The sequence below is a fragment of the Perognathus longimembris genome, chromosome 28, assembly GCF_023159225.1.
Source record: "Perognathus longimembris pacificus isolate PPM17 chromosome 28, ASM2315922v1, whole genome shotgun sequence".
Classification (NCBI taxonomy): Eukaryota; Metazoa; Chordata; class Mammalia; order Rodentia; family Heteromyidae; genus Perognathus; species Perognathus longimembris.
The window spans coordinates 105,347,025-105,365,348 of record NC_063188.1 but is presented as its reverse complement, the minus strand read 5'-3'; positions in this window follow the sequence as shown (position 1 = coordinate 105,365,348).

Here is an 18,324-nt window from a genome sequence, read left to right as displayed (position 1 = left end):
CCTCCTTGCCTCTCTCCTTCCTTTCTCTCTCTCTCTTTCTTAATTTCTTTTTGTCTGTACATAGGTTTGAATTCAAGGCCTCTCTCAAGTGCTCTACTACTTGAGCTATGCCTCCCACTGCAATTGTAAATAAATTTGTCAGATCCAACCTGGCTTAGGAGTTTCAATTCCATACTACTCAGCTGCTGAATATGGATGGAAATCTATACTCCACACAGTGTCTCCCCAGGACAATTCTGAAGGCCTTTCTTTATTAGCCTACTGTGAGTATAAACAGGAGACTGAAGGGAGGAAGCAAAAGCCAGTTTCACAGATATTTCTCTAAGGTAGAGATTTTCAAATGCAATTCTTTTCCTGTGTTTCATCAAAGGCTTGGTCTACAGCCAAATATTACTTAGAAAATGAAAGGTCATACAGGTAATGCTTTAAATTTTTAAATAATATTCTTTTATAAGCACATTGGGCTGTTTTCAAGTCCTTCACCTCTAAACAATGCTAGAAATTAAAAAATCGCTACTAGATCTTTCCAAGAAACTGGGAAATGTTTTTGGTACTGCATCCCACGGTTAATTTTTTTTTATTAAATTTTATCCCACAGGCAGGTTATGCTCTAATTGGCTCCCATGCAAATTTCCTAGCTCTAACTTCATTTTGTTGATGAATGATTCTGACTTTCAATGTAATTATCAAATGTGATGATATAAAATTTAAAAAACATACACAACAGAAAGTGCTAAAAGTTCTCAGCATCACTCATATGCTGAAGAAGTAATGCCCAGTACTTAATATTTTGTGATATCTAGTTATTTTGAAGACTCATTTTATTTTAATGTTCTATTTTTATCTTATTTCTTAAAATAATCAAAGACAAATGAAGCTATATAAAAAACAAAGATTGGGGCTGGGAATGTGGCTTAGCGGTAGAGTGCTTGCCTTGCATGCATGAAGCTCTGGGTTCCACTACTCAGCACCACATAATAGAAAAAGCCAGAAGTGGTGCTGTGGCTCAAGAGGTAGAGCGCTAGCCTTGAGCAAGAAGAAGCCAAGGACAATGCTCTGGCTCTGAGTCCAAGTCCCAGAACTGGCCCAAAGCAAACAAACAAATAAATAAAACAAAGACTGAGCCAGGCAATTCACCCCTGTAATCCTTAGGAGACTGAGATAGGAGGAGTGAGCTTCTAAGCCAGATTGGGCAGAAAAGTTCCTGAGATCCTTGTCTCTAATTAATCACCAAAAAACTCAGAATTGGAGCTGTGACACAAGTGATAGAGTCTTAGCCTTGGCAAAAAAGCTCATGAACAGAGCCCAGGCCATGAGTTTAAGCCCCATGGCTGGCACACACACACACACACACACACACACACACACACACACACACACACACACACACACATGAAATCAAAGATGATAAATACACTTACGTTGCTTGTTTTTGTCAAAGATAGTACAGTACTGAGCAAATCTCATAGCATCAATTAGCATCAATTATCACCTCAATTTAACACCTTAACCCTATATTACAACACAATATAATATGGACTAAGAGAGGCCAGTCTGTTTTTTAGTCAATACACGCCAGTTGCTGAAACAGATGTTTGAACTTTTAAAGCCATAGAAATTGAACATTTATATTTTTCACTAATGAGTATTCCAATTGACCAAAAGAAAGCCTATTTGAGTAGTATAGCAGTTAGGAATGTAGTTTGAGAGAAAAGCATAGAAAAAAGCGTAGAAGCTCATGCCTGTAATTCTCAGGAGTTATTTATGGGGAGGATCTCAGATTGAGATCAGTGGGAGCAAAAAGTTAGTGAAAGCTCATCTCAACCAACCTAGGGATACACACCTGTAATCCCAGCTACATCAGAGTCAGAGAGAGGAGGAACGGTCTGAGGCTGGCCCTGGGCAAAAGCCTGGGCCCTCTCTGGAAAACTAATATAAAACACAAATGGCTAGAGAGGTGAATCAGATAGTAAAGTACTGACCTAACAAGCATAAAAACATGATTTCAACCCTAGTATCAGACACACATACACACACACACACACACACACACACACACACGCACACATACCAACAATGTAGTTTTCATAAGCAACATCTGGATTCAAAAACTATTTTTTAAGTCAGGTGTTAGTGGCTCAGGCCTGTAATCCTAGCTATTTAGCAGGCTAAGATCTGAGGAACAACGTTCAAACAAGACCTGCAGGAATGTTCGTGAGACTCTTAACCACCAATAAACTACTCATAAAAAGCCAGAAGTGACATTGTGGCTCAAATGGTACAGTGCTAGTCTTGAACACAGAGAGGCTCCGGGCCAGAGTGCAGGCCCTGAGTTCAAGCCCCAGGACTAGTGAAAGAAAGCAAACAAGAGAGAAAGGAAGGAAGACAAAAGAAACATTTAAAAAATATTACCTTTAATTAGTTGTACAAACGGGTTTCAACTTAACAACTTCAAAAACCTTTTAATATGTAGGCAATTACTTGACCTTTTCATATCACAGATTGGCAGATACTAAGAAAGCAATGTTTAACATGAAATTCATGAACAGACCAAAGACATTACAGAGGAAATGAGAAAACCACAGACGTGCTGTACCTGAGTGTTCAGTCTCTAGATTCAATTAGTAGATACCATGGCTATCTATGCAAAATGCAACCTTTAGGGGAAGCCTTTGGGGCCAAACAGTGAACTCTCTGTACTATATTACAGGAATTCTCTAACATCATTTAAAAATAACAGGATTGTGTCTGCCATGGGCACTATAATCTAGTAGCAATGTTATAATGATGATACCTAACCTATAAATATCAGTGAGGCCTAATTATTGGTTATATCACAACACGTGACCTCAGTAAATCTGGTATTCCCAAATTTGAAGCTGTTAGACATGGAAATATCATTAGAATATGTGAGCAAATAATAGTGGGCATAAGAAAATAATGACAGATAACATCTATCTCCTCACTCATCTGGAATAGAATGCTGAGAATACTTATTTTGTGGCAACAATTTGACTTGAACTTGATATTACCAGGACAAAACCTATATCCACCACAGAGGTAACTGTGAAAAGTCACCTTCAAGTTCAAAGTCAAAGTCACTTAGCCTGGTTGGTGACTTATATAGTTCTTTTCTCCTTTTTCCTTCTGTGCCATCTGCCTTGTATGTTCTGAACATCTGGGGTTTGAAGTACTGCTTCTCTGGTGCTGTTACTCTGTGGTTTTCAACATAGCAATGGAAAGGCAGAGGCAGAAAGTAGTAATTGGTTTATCACATGTTTTGACAGACAGACAGGGTCTATTTTCGACTGTTGTCCATGTGAGGCATCTCCCAAATGTGTGGCTTTGATGTGAGATTCTCCTGACAGCACAGTAAAGACTCCAGGGTGGTTGGAATTTATCAGCACAAAATGAACTGACATGAAAGAGTGAGTAAAGAAAGGAGGTGAGATGTGGTTAGAATACAAAGGCAGGTTGAAACTTCTCTGTGTTTCTAGGCCTCAGCTGATTTCCTTCCTTTTCTGCCACTAGGAAATGAAGCATTCCAATCTAAGCTCTTTCCACTTGGAGGGAGTGGTACTCTCTAAATGTAGGAATTGCCTTGTGATTGGTTATTTGGGCCATTTATTTCCTAAGTTCAATTTTCCTAATTTAGGAAATGATGATAGTAAGCTGAAATACTTTGGAGTCCTGTTAAGAAAAGTAAAGAATTTCATATCTATAATGAAATTGGAAGCGGGATCCTGGTCACATTTGATCAATACAGCTACTACTCATGGTGATGATACTACTATCACTATCAAAGCACTATGTGAGGAGGGATTTTTTTTTGCACACTAGGACTTGAACTCAGGGCATTGTAATTGCCAGGAAAATACTGTACCACTTGAGCCATTACTCTAGTCCTTTTTTCACCTTCTTTATTTTTTGTAAAAAAAAAAGATAAATGTTCATATTTTTTACTTACACTGGCCTGGACTATGATCCTTCTATCTGTTTCCTATTGAGCCAGGATGATAGGCACATTTGACCATGTTCCACTTTTTATTGGTTGACATGAAGTCTCACAAAGTTTTTGCTTAGGCTGGCCTGGTATCACGATCCTCTCAATTTCAGGCTCCCCAGTGGTGAAACCAAGTAGACTAGGTGATTAACATCATTTGTTATAATGCAAATAGGATTTGCCCATCTGTATTTGGTCACACAACCTAACATTTTAGAGATTTTTGTCTGACAGCTTTCAAGTATATACACAAATGGAGAATATACCAAGATGAGGGTCTTTCTTGTATAACTTTATTCCAAGGGCTAGAAAACTACCTTTGCTGGGCCAAATTTGGACCACCTGCTATCTCTGTGCATAAGGTTCAGTTGAAATATCAACACAATCATTTGTTCATCTATTTTCTATGCTATTTTCACACTGTAAAGTTCATTGAGCAGTTTCAGCAGACCTTACATATCCCACAAGGCCTAGAATAGTTACTATCTAGCCCTTCACTGGTTGGATGGACTGTGGACTCTTAGCCTGCATGGTCTACAGACCAATGCTATACAATGACATTGAAAACACCAATTGTCCATCTGGATATCTTTTTAAAAGTATATTAGCCACACTAGGCTTAGAGAATTTATATCAAAATCATAATTCTCATGAATACTGCTTGAAATTTTTTAAGACCAGTGCAATGAAAATACCAACCACCTCAACTGTGCTGTCCATTTGAGCATCACAAAATATTATAAAGATCAAAATATCTATGAAAGATGACCTACTCTCTGAAACAAATGATACAATAAAGAAGCATAGGAAAGTATGACATATGCTTATAGTATCTAATGACAAAATTATTATTTCATAATTCTCTATTATTGAACATTAAAAGACAGTAGAAACCTAAAAGCACAATGTGACAGAGTAGACACCTGAAAATCATCATCAAGAGAGATACATGGGGCTGGGAATATGGCCTAGTGGCAAGAGTGCTTGCCTCGTATACATGAAGCCCTGGGTTGGATTCCCCAGCACCACATATATAGAAAATGGCCAGAAGTGGCACTGTGGCTCAAGTGGTAGAGTGCTAGCCTTGAGCAAAAAGAAGCCAGGGACAGTGCTCAGGCCCTGAGTCCAAGGCCCAGGACTGACAAAAAAAAGAGAAAGAGAAAGATACAGATGTTATTTTCATTATTATTATCTCCCTCATCAGAATAATAAGAAACTTTAAAAATTAATGTTTACAATATTAAATTATCTGCATATGTTTGCCAAGATGAGTTGCATTCACAAATTGACATGCTGAATTGTTGTTTTTGTAAAACTACTTAAGGATAATAACAAGAATAAATCAAACATTTTCGACTTAAAAAGTACTTAAATAAAACATGATTTCATGACACTTTCTGAAATGCTATCCAAATAATCTTTCTCAGTTAAGTTCTTAGGTATGAGTTTGAAAGATCATAACCACAAATATAAATATATCTGTATATACAGATATATGTATACATACAAGCATATATATATATATATACCATAGAAATGTAATTGTCATATTTTAATCCTAATCAGGATCTATCTTATTTCTGTGAACAGTAATAAAGCTCCTGGATGTCACTTAGAATGTAAAATTCTAAATTTTATTATTCATACATCTCATGCACATAGTAACTGAATTCTCTGATAAGGAGTTGTGGCTGACAGATTAGATTCTGGAGTCAAACATATTAGATTTTATGAAGCTAAAGAGCCAGAGGTTTAATTTCTTTATCTGCAAAATAGATATCATCACACTACTTCATTAGATATTTGTAAAGATTCAAACGAACAAAATATAAGAAGTGCTTAGAAAAAGATCAAGATCAAAGAAGTTCTTGATATTTTACCCATTTTATTAAGTATTAAATTTAGCATCATTTTAATAGAGTTAAAATTAATACTATGGCCATATCTATGTTAGGAAAATATGAGATGAAGGATGAGGAGTATGCTGTGTGTGTGCTTGTGTGTGTGTGTGTGTGTGTGTGTGTGTGTGTGTGCAAGAGACAGACAGAGAAAAAAGTTTCAACCACAACTAGAGGAAAGACCAAATAGTAATGCCACCAATGAAGTGCACATTTTCAATAATTGGCAGGCTTGAAAGAGTGCTTTAAAAACAGGTGAATTTTCATTTTCTAAATACTAAAAATTTACATATTACCAAACATAGCAGTGACTGTTATGCCTCCTGCTATTCCCAGAAGATAAATGAAAATAATGGTACAAGCACACACGCACACACACACACACACACATATACACACACACACACCTACACACACTTCAAAAACAGATTTCCAAGATTATTACCATCTTTCTGGTGTATCTACCACATAATACATATTAATGACCTGGACTTGAGTAGAATGGTGCCAGTCAAAACTATGAATTCCACGTATGCCCAATTGATTTCACTTTTTCAGCTACTATTCCATGTGCTTTGCATAGAAGGTAAACAGCAATGACAGAATTTTGCCTTTGGTTTCATAGACTTACATATTGTGATGTACAAATAGAGACATTTTGAACCATATAAACACAACCTGGCTATTGTAATACAAGAAAACACTGCTATACCTTTTAAAGTAGAGATTTCTTCCCACTCATTTTGCTAAGCTTTTCCTTCCACCAAGCCCGCAAAAGAAAGACCTGACAAGTGTGACAGAGACTGAGAAATGTTTCATTTTGCCTGTAAATTCCTGTGTCTTCTGACTTGCTGACAACCTTTTGATGATGTGTGAAGTATCAAATATGAAATGCACGGTGGGTTTCACAAATTCAGTGATGCCCTCGATCTGGTCCACAGTCAGAGGAATATATCTATGCCTGGGAGCTCCAAAAGAACTTGATTTGTATGTATAATTCAATAATGTGTTTCAGAGAGAAGACACATGGACAGCTTTGCGTTACTAGGACACTGCTATTTTCTCAATGAAATGAGAAATAGAATGTGAAAAACATGTTAACACATTACCAAGACAAAGGTAATTTTTGCATCAAGAGATAACAATATGTCCCATTTCAGAACTAATTTTTCTATCAGAAGATCACCATGACTAGGATTAATTGCCAATGTGCTTGCTGGCATTCCATGTATTCTAAAATCCAAACCTTTTCAAGCATAGTAATCAATAAATGCTGAATGCTGAGCTCTCCATTAAGTTTTTCAAGGAAGACTGAATTCCACTCATGGATCCTGTTATGTCAGTTTATGGTGCAAATCAAAAGACAAAAATGTTGTAAACAAGCAGCTGAAATTCTCCCAATACAAATGGAACACAGACAACATTTGTCATAACAGATACGAATACATTATTTTCCCAAGTGTCTCAGGAAGGCAGGCCAAAAAAATATTTTTTTCATTTTCCAAAGTTCAAATATCTGTTATTAGGGAATAAAATTTTCTATTTTCCCAGTCTTCATTTTTAATCTATTTTTATTGAAAGAATATACATATATATTTGAAGTATAGATAGTAGTCAACCATAGAGTTAAAAGGAAGGCCCATTACAGAAAATTACTGGATTATTTTTTGTTTGGTTTTTGTTTTTGCCAGTCCTGGGCCTTGGACTCAGGGCCTGAGCACTGTCCCTGGCTTCTTTTTGCTCAAGGCTAGCACTCTGCCACTTGAGCCACAGCGCCACTTCTGGCCGTTTTCTGTATACGTGGTGCTGGGGAATCGAGCCCAGGGCTTCATGTATACGAGGCAAGCACTCTTGCCACTAGGCCATATCCCCAGCTCCGTGGATTTTTGAATTCCTAGTAAAGAATTTTGCATCCGAATTTTAAAATATTAAACATCATAAGGAAAAAGTGGGGACAAGCACAAAAATCACTCTGTTTATTGATGATAGATAAACTTATGCTTGTAGCCCAAAGGATTTTTCCAGAAAGGAGGCCAGAACACATAAAGTTAATCATTTGGGACAATTGTCTTGAACAGGAAAATCAGCAAGGTGTTCAGAACAAGGGTTGGGGAGGAGAGCAGGATGCTTCCGGAGCCCACTACCCTCCAAGTGAAGAGGACAGGGGCCCTTTCTCAAGGACATGTCTTCTCACTCCTTGCTTGCTCTCCACCCCAGTATTCATTCACTCCTTAATTTATTAAATCTGCTTGGCAGGAAGCCTAGCTATCTTAACACAATTTATTCTTCATCTGTGCTATGAGTCCCCTCAGGATCTAAGCTTATGAAACTCATTTCTGTTTTTTTCTGTCTCTCTTCCTGTCCCTCCCATGGCAACATCTCTTTCTATATGAAATGATCAAGAAAGCCAAAGTGGATACAAAATAGATGTGAGAAAATGCTGGGATCCCTGAGTATAATGCCTCTGCTAACTCTTGTCTGTGTCCATCTGCCTATGTCCACAGCCTCGTTCCAGTTCCACGTAAAATCTGTGAGAGTCGCGACACACCAACAGCCCCCTCCCCTCTCTCTGGGACATAGTAGGTAGTGAGAAAAAGACTGCCTGGATAAAGTGCTACTTATACATCTGCATATTGCTTTTGACTTCAGTATAACACACTTACAGTAGTCTGTGTGGTGTGCAAAACAAACTCTTTAAGGGAGTTTTATAAATATGCAAACCTGTACATCCACCCAGATCAAGACCTGGAATATTTTTTCTGAACCTCATCACCCCTCTCTTGTCAATAGCTGCCACTCCCACTCACATTCCACAGCAATGATTATTATTCTGTCTTCCATCATCATCGGTTATTTTACCTCTTCTTTTTTTTTTTTTTTTTTGGCCAGTCCTGGGGCTTGGACTCAGGGCCTGAGCACTGTCCTTGGCTTCTTTTTGCTCAAGGCTAGCACTCTGCCACTTGAGCCACAGCGCCACTTCTGGCCATTTTCTGTATATGTGGTGCTGGGGAATCGAACCCAGGGCCTCATGTATATGAGGCAGGCACTCTTGCCACTAGGCCATATCCCCAGCCCTTACCTCTTCTTAAACATGTACAGCATGTTGCCTTCATGTCTGGTTTCTTTCATTCACCATAATACATGGGAAACTTACTTTTACTGTTACATACACCAGGAGTTCCTTCTCACTGAAGTGGAGAAATCTATTATATGAGTACATCACAATTTATTTTCCTTCCTACTAATAATAGACATTTCCAAGTTGGAGCTATTATGAAAGTACCTGCTATAAACTGCCTTGACCATGTTGTGTGTGTTGCTTTTGTACCAGTATAAGGATTTGAACTCAGGGCTTTGTGCTTTCCTTTAGCCCCTTTTTTTCTTTTGCTCAAGACTGGTGAATTACCAGATGGTAATGCATGCAGTTCTGGCTTTTTGCTGGTTAACTGGAGATAAGAGTCTCTGATTTGCCTGCCTATGCTGGTTTTCAATTGGGACCCTTAGATCCAATTCCTGAGTTGCTGGGATTATGGGCATGATCCCAATGGTACCTGACTGGCAATATTTTTTATGGATTTACATACTCACATCTCCTATATACTATGCCTAGGAAGGTAGACTTGTGGGACCATAGGACACACGTCTGCTTAGTACTACAGACACTAAATGGCTCCCCTTTAGAAAGTTTGGATATACTTCATATCCATGGATTAAATCCATCAGCCTGAGTCATTTAACTGCATAATGCAATTGCCAACAAAAAACAGTTTACATGATTATTCAGAATCAATGTAATAGAAGATAAGGAAGAATAACATATATATTTCTCTTAAAAAGTAAGTCATTTTTATTTTCCTTTTATGGTATGCATCCACAGGTTTAAGCCCATGATGAAAATAAGCATTGGGAATTGTATCCTTCCAAATTGCACTTTAATCTTATTATGTGGTATACCAAGCTTATAAACAAGTTTCAGCTACTTGCTAGTTCAAGACATTCAATTAGTTATTTTTTCTATCATTACCATATTCCCTCTGGGGATATAAAGGTAATAAATGAATTAACCATCTCTTAATAGACACTTGGAAAATATATGTCATCCTATGTATAATTAAGTGGTTATATATGAAGCTTAAATTTTCCCAAAAATCAATTGAGTCTTTGCAAAATAGAGTATAACTTTCTCAGATTACTTACGTCATTGTCCTCTTTACATATTTTTGGGTTTCTGTAGATCTATGTGGGATTGAGAAGGAAAGAAGTGAGAGAGAAAGCAAAAAAGTAGAAAAAAGGCAGATGGGAATGAAGGAAAGAGAGAGGGAGAAAGGAATGAGGGAATAAACAAAGGAAAGAGGAAGAATGAACAAACCAATGGGGGGGAAAGGAAGGAACCAAGGTGGGCAGAAAGAAAGAAAGAAAGAAAGAAAGAAAGAAAGAAAGAAAGAAAGAAAGAAAGAAAGAAAGAAAGAAAGAAAGAAAGAAAGAAAGAAAGAAAAGAAAGAGCAAGCTAGTTTATCCTTACATTGTACTCATAATTCACAGTGACTCTGGGAATATTGAGACCTCAAATCACCTCCCTATGAATTTTAAAATTATTTCTGGATGAATATTGGTCTTCTCAGAGTTCGGGAGCAGTAAGTTTGTAAATAAAATTACTTAAATTCTACAAATCCACTGAAGGAAAAGCAAGGTAGATGATATGTAGGTTTTTGTTGGTTTGCAGTACTTAATAGGTGTAGATGCATAGGAAGAAGACTCTTGCTTGGGGGGAAAGCCCCATGGCATTTGTCTAGACAAGGATTTTTTTCAATATGACTCCAAAAGCAGAGGCAACAAAAGTAAAAACGGGCTAGGCTCTGGTGGCTCACCCCTGTAATCTTAGCTACTTGAGAGGCTAAGATTGTTGGGATCATGGCTCAAGACCAACCTGGGCAGAAAAACAAACAACAACAACAAAGCAGGATGCAATGGCATAAACCTACTATGCTAGCTACCCAGAGGAAATACTTTGGGGAGTTACAGCCATGTGTGAGCAGGGCAGGAAGCAAAAATGATACCCTATCTGAAAACTGAATCAGGGGTACACTCATGGCACAGTATAAGAATGCCTGTTTAGGAAACACTAGGCCCCAAGTTTAAACCCCAGTACTGCCAGAAAAAAAGTGTGATTGTCTCAAACTATAAAGATTCTTTACAGCAAAGGAAACAAAGATCCAACCCACAGAATGAAATGATTGCAAGGTACATATCCTAAAAGATGTTAATATCTAAAATATATAAGGAATTTTAAAATTCAATAACAAGGAAGAAACCCAATTGAAAAATTGGTAAATCACCTGAACAGACACTTCTTGAATGAAAACATATAAGGGCCAATAGACACATGAAAACAGGGCTCAGTATCACTACTCTTTGAGAAAATGTCAATTAAAACCAGAATGCACTATCACTTCATACCTGTTATAAGGGCTTTTCTTAAAAGATGAAAGAGAAATGTTGATGAGGATGTGGAGAAAACGGAGTCCTTGACCACAGTTGGTGGGAAAGTAAATTGGCACAGTTATCAGTATAGAAGGTCCTTAAAAGTTTAGATTTAAAATTACTAGAAGATGTAGTGAACTCACTTCTGTGTATACTTCCAAAGGAAAGGGACTCAGTATGCTGAGAAGACATTTCCATCATTCACAATAGCCAAGGTGTAAAAGCAACCTTAAATGCCCATCACTGGATGAATGGATAAAGAAAACATACATGTACCCAGCAAACATTATCCAGCCTTTAAAAGAAGGCAAAAACTGGGCATCGATGGCTCACCCCTGTAATCTTAGCTACTCATAAGGCTGAGATCTGAGGATCAAAAACTAAAGCAAGCTAGCCGTGGTGACACACGCCTATAATCAACGAGGAGGATGAGGCAGGAGGATCATGAGTTCGAGACCAGCCTGGGCTACACTTTTTTGTAACTGTAACCCTTCTGTGCATCATCTTTACAATAAAAGTTTCAAAACCAAAAAAAAAAAAAAAAGCTGAAGTCAACCTTGACAGGAAAGTCCATGAGACATTTCTCTCCAGTTAATTAGCAAAAAGCTGGATGTGGAAGTGTGGTTCAAGCAATAGAGCTCCATCCAGGCTTAAGTGAAAAAGCTCAAGGATAGCACCTAGGTCCTGAGTTCAAGCCCTGGTACTAGTACTCTCACATGCCCAGTGGCTCACTCCTGTAATCTTAGCTACTCAGAAGGCTGAGATCTGAGGATTGTGGTTTGAAGCCAGCCGGGGCAGAAAACTCCCTAAGAGACTCTTATCTCCAATAAACCAGTCAAAAACCAGAAGTGGAGCTATGCCTCAAAGTGGTAGAGTGCTAGCTTTGAGCAAAAACAGAGCTCAGGTACAGGACCCAGGCTTTGAGTTCAAGCCTCATAAACAAACAAACAAAACACACAAAAAACCACCTAGTAAGCACCAAAAAAAATGACCATTGTAGTCAGTTTTATAAACGTCCATGTGGCAAACCAAATGATGAATTCAGTCATTGTCACAGGGTAGGCCCATAAGCATGAGGACAATGAATTTGTCTGAGGGTCCCTGAAAGAAATTTGTATGAATAGAGATACAATTCTCAGAAATATACCAAATACTCCATCATACATTTTGTGGAAGTGGCCTGGTGGAAGTAAATACTAGGAAGGAGTGAAGGAAATATGGTTACAAAAGTTTGGAAGAATTTTAGATACAACAGGACTTGGTCACTAGGTTTGGGATAGCTATGAGAGAAATTACTCTGCCATATCATCTACCCTATGAACCAGAGAGGGTAATGGGATTGTTCATTTAGGTTATTAAGGAAGCTATCTCTTTCTTTACAAGAGACTAAACATACGTGGCACTTTTATGTTTTGTATTGGGTTATTGTTCTAGATTGGACTGTTAAATACCATATTTGAGGCTGGGTTGTCATTTTTATAACTGTCTTAGTATTTTATTGCCATTATTTATTACTTTTGATATACAGAATGAGCTGCATGCATTTATAGAGCAATAAGACAATGTATTTAATGTGCCTTGTTTTTAACTGAATAAGAACTGAAAGCATGAATCAATAAAACTGATTAAAATGGAAAAAAGGAAGCTATCTCTTTCTTTACAAGAGATTAAAATTCCTTCTCATGTTAATCGCCCCTCCCCCATCCACCACCCCTCCCCCACCCTTGCCGCCCCGCCCCCACCCTTGCCGCCCCGCCCCCACCCTTGCCGCCCCGCCCCCACCCTTGCCGCCCCGCCCCCACCCTTGCCGCCCCGCCCCCACCCTTTGTTGTCCCCCCCTCCCCCTACTTCTGCCCCTCCACCACCCTTCCACCCCCTTTCTCCCCTCCCCCCCCCCCATGGAATTGTGGGTTTGTGATATCTAAGCCACCCAGAGCTACTATTGGCTGAAGAAATGTCTATGGGCCAATTAAGGTTGAAGGGTGTGGCACCCCATTGTCCGGGAGAGTATATATACAAGCACCCGCTGCCCTGAAATTGCATTACTACTACTTTGCTCTTTGATCGCTATGGCGAAAACCCCTGAGAATCCTCAGGCTTCGAGCTCCAAGTTTGACGAAATATGTGTGATTGATGAAGAAAAACCTATCAAAATAAAAGAACGAAAACGAAAGCGTGACCATGATGAGAAGACCCAGGACACGGCAAAAGTAGGATCCCACTGAGGGCTTTTTGTTTCTTCCCTATCAACGCCCAATCTGATTCCTTCCTTGTTCGTCATTTGGTATAAAACCCTTCTTCACCATTTACCATAATGCCCCGCCCCCCACTTATCTACTCATTTCCCCCATACCAATGATCTTACTGAGCTTATCTTCCTTCCAGAAAACTGCAGTTGAGAAGGCTGACGAGATTATTCGGTCAAGTCTGCAGAAACGTCGGAATGGGAAGCGGCCCATGATCGTAGTGCTCTACCACCGGAAATGCGGACGCGACGGAGTGAAGATCATCAAACAAGGCGAGGTCACTCTGGAGCCATACGGTAGTGCAAGCAACGCCTGCGAAGAAGAGTGACTGTTGACGGAATATTGAATATATTGCCCAGAGTTAGCTCTGGAAAACTAGCCCTTTGCCCAAGTAAATATTGTATCAATAAAGATACCTGAATATTTGATTAATTTAGCAATGTGTGGATATGAATTGTATTAATGGGGCGGCGTCTGATGGTAGGGTAGTAGGAAGAAGGGAATGGGCAATGGGCAGGTATTTAATAAAGGACAAAAATGGGGGTTCTTGGGAGTGGGGAAGATTGTAAAAAAAGGGCAGGATGATGGTTGAAAAGAAGACTGATTTCTTCAACACTTGAACAACAATGAGAAGGCAAAGGAAGTAAGAGAAGGAATGGTTCTGATTAAAATGTAATATATTCACATACAAAACAGCTTGGTGAAGCCCCTAAGAACAATTAATATACACAATGACAGGAAAGTAAAACAAGCTCTGTTGGAGGCAGGTATCCGCAGGAGGGTGAAGGGAGGAGGTAAATGAGAGTGAATATGATAAAGTGCTTTATACACAGGTATGAAAATAGAACAATGAAACCTTTTGAAATTATTTTAAGGGTAGGAGGGATTGAGGGAGAGAATGTTAGGGTGTGGTTGATAGGATACGGGTATGTATGTCATGATGTCACAATGGAACTGTCAGTTCTGAAGCCTTTCCTGTACTGCCAATATACAGTGATAAAAATTAAAATTTTTCTTTGACACTTTATTTTACTGGTGAGGAGGAAAAAGGCTGGCATTTCTTAGGGGTGGGAGGTTGATAGGGTAGGCATGTAGATAGAGGAGAGAGAGGATATATTTGGTATAGTCGGATCTAACAGTCATTCTGATTCCATTGTTAATGTTCGCTTCCTTAAACTATTTTCTGTTACTCTGACACCAGAAATTGAGTGATTCACAAGAAAAAGACAGTTTGGGGAAGTAACTGATGAGTTTGGGAGGTCAAGGTCACATTTGATGGTCTTCATGCTAATTAAGACTATAGAATCTCACAGACATCATATGATAATGAGAGGCATTTAAAACAAGGTGACTTTTATAACAGATAAACCATGACCCATTAATCTATTAATCTTCAAATAGATAAATCTACAAATGAAGGCTGTTTACGGTTTAATCACCATTTAAAGGCCTCACCAAACCTTACCTCTTAATACATCATATTAGGGTTTAAATTTCTATCTGGAGAACCAGGCCCTGGTGACTAATAATCATCCTAGCTACTCAAGAGGCTGAGATTGAAATGATCAGAATTAAGAGCCAATCCAGGCAGAAAAGTCTGGAAGATTCTGTCTACAAAATAACCAGCAAAAAGCAAGGTTGAGGCCAACTAAGCAAGCAAACAGCAAGTGTAAAAAGCCTGAATTCAAACTCCAGAATCAGCAAAAATTAATAAGTAATTAAAAATTCAACACTGGGGAGAGAAAACAGGGTGAAGAAAGGCGACTATAGTAAAAATTCTTTACATAAAGAATTTTCACACATGTGAAAATGAAACAAACTTGTGGAGATTGGTTTAGGCTGGAGAAACAGACATTATTTATATCAGCATTAATCCCAAACAACTCATTCCATTAAGAAACAAGACGGGGGCTGGGGATATAGCCTAATGGCAAGAGTGCCTGCCTCGGATACACGAGGCCCTAGGTTCGATTTCCCAGCACCACATATACAGAAAACAGCCAGAAGCGGCGCTGTGGCTCAAGTGGCAGAGTGCTAGCCTTGAGCGGGAAGAAGCCAGGGACAGTGCTCAGGCCCTGAGTCCAAGGCCCAGGACTGGCCAAAAAAAAAAAAAAGAAACAAGACAATAAAATCAATAGAAAAATGAAAAAAAGTTATCAACAGGCAATTTCCAGAAAATAAACTATAAATGTTCAATAAACATGAGTATACATGACCAAATCCACTTGTTATTTAAAAATGCAAATCAAAAACATTTTCCATGCATTAGTGACAGAAAAGTCTATGTTTGTTACAAGGCAATACTTTTGAAGTCATGGAGCAATATGAATTTTTATACTACAAACAATTTGTGGGGAAGCAATTTGGTAATAGCTATCAAAAATGAGATTATACAGATCTTTTAACCCAGCAATTTCAGCATGTATAATTTGTCCACTGCATCCACTTCACTATGAATAGGTAGAAAGATGTTCATAGCCATCATTTCTTTAAAGGAAAAAGAAGAGCACATCGAAGTCCATCAATAGGTTGTATATACAGTGCATCAGTCTCATATATGAATAACTAGGAGAGAGGAATTCAGTGTCTGTGAAAACAATGCTAAGGACATGGAGATGTTAATATTCTGATTCAAACAATATTAACTGTATACACATATGGGACTTCATACCACGCCTCATAAAAATATGATTAATACACGATGTTAAGCAAAACTTCTAAAATATGTTTATGCTGTAGAAATTCTAATGACTGTGATTTGGTCATTATACATTATATACATATATGAAAGGATTACACTGTACAATGCATATATGCGATGAATACTAATTAATTTAAAAGAATAAGGTCAATATGTATGTTCATGTGGAAGAGAAACTTGTTGGGTTCCTAGTAAAGTACAAATCATAGACCCCTCATAATTCTGGGGAACAATAAAATAGTTGATGTAAAGATTTATGGTTCCACAAGAAGTAAAAGCTGTGCTAAATAGCTCAACAGCTACGTACATATGATTACATAAGATGAGGCTAAGCAAAATGAACTCCAAGAGATGGAAACAGGAGGATTTTATTGTTGTCATTATGTTTAATGTACTAGGTAAATTTCCTATGGCGTATCCTCTGTGGTCACTGTATATGATTTTGGCACACTGGATATTGTATATTTGTTTATCTGAGCTAGGGAAGGGAAAGAAAAATAAGGGAGGGTATAACAAATATGACAAGAAATGTACTCACTACCTTATTATGTAACTGTAAACCCTCTGTACATCACCTTGACAATAATGTTTTTTAAGTTGTGTTAACCAAAAGGTGTAGGACATAAAAGAAAATACCTACAGATAAAGATTGAGGAAGAGATAGGGCTAGAACCTGAAGAGTCTTATGGGCCACACAAATGATGTGGACTTTGGCTCATATGCTTCATGGATCTGTTAGTTTTAGGCAAATCACTAAGTGGAAGAGTGGAGTGTTGACTGGAGTCAGGAAGAATCATTAGGAGACTGCTGGAATAGAACAAGAAAGTAATTTTTTAAAAAATTGCTAACGCAGAATGATGTGCCAAACACAGGGCACTGCTCAGCCAGTGTTATATCCTTTATTTCTGCGAGAAAGGAAACTATTGCCTATGCACCCTACAGAACAAAAACAGAGAAGTAAATTAACTTTTACAAGTGCCTAACCAAGATAGAGATTCAAGCTCTCTGCTTCCAGATCCCAAGTTCTTAAACACTACGTGAATATGGTTTTGATTAAACACTTCACATTTTTGTCATTTAAATAGCTATATTATGTGATCTATGTCCAATGCAGACCACAGACTCTCAGGTTGTATTGAATACTTACTTCACATATATTTTATCCTGAAATTCTCTTTGGTCATACTACTTTCCAAGTATTGTCATAGTTATTCTATCAATTCTAAATATATTACATTCTTGTTCATATCAACCCACACTCTCTAGGTCTATTTATTTAACATTACTGGCCTTTCTAGTTCGATAAAACTTTTTAATTGGGTATGAGTACAGAACTTAATGAACCTGTTATTTAGCCTCTCTTCCAGGCCATTAATGAAGAATTAAAATAAAATTTCCTTTCTTTATGTACTATCACGTGTTACAAATGAGTGCAATCCTCAGATTAGTAGGAGGTTCTTTTTTATTGAGAAATGTAAGTAGAAAATGTTAATTATATGTGAGAAAGAAGTTACTGATGTAATAACATATTTCATACAAATAATATCAACCATCTCTTTATAATCAGCTCCTAACCAGAATATATAGGTAGAAACTGGAAAATATTTTCCAATTCGTATTTTTTACAGGTTCTTTTCTGCAGAAAGTCTTGCTTGCTACCACATATGATCTTCCCATTGTGGCTGGAATCCCAGTGTCTAGCTTCCCGCTGTGGAGATGGGATATTAAGGCCTTTTCTGCCTGAGCCGGCCTAGAACCACAATCATCCAATTTTAGTCCTCCACATACTTTGGTGCATACCACTGTGTCCAGATATGGATTGAGAAGGGGGCCTCTGGAACTTTTCTGTGCAGGATGGCCTCAAGCTGGTAGCCTCCAATTCTCAGCCTCCCAAGCAGCAAGGACTACAGGGGTAAGCCATCAGGATCTGGATAAAAGTTTTTAATTTTGATGAAGTCTTATAGAGTGTTTCGTTTGTTGCTTGTGCTTTTGATG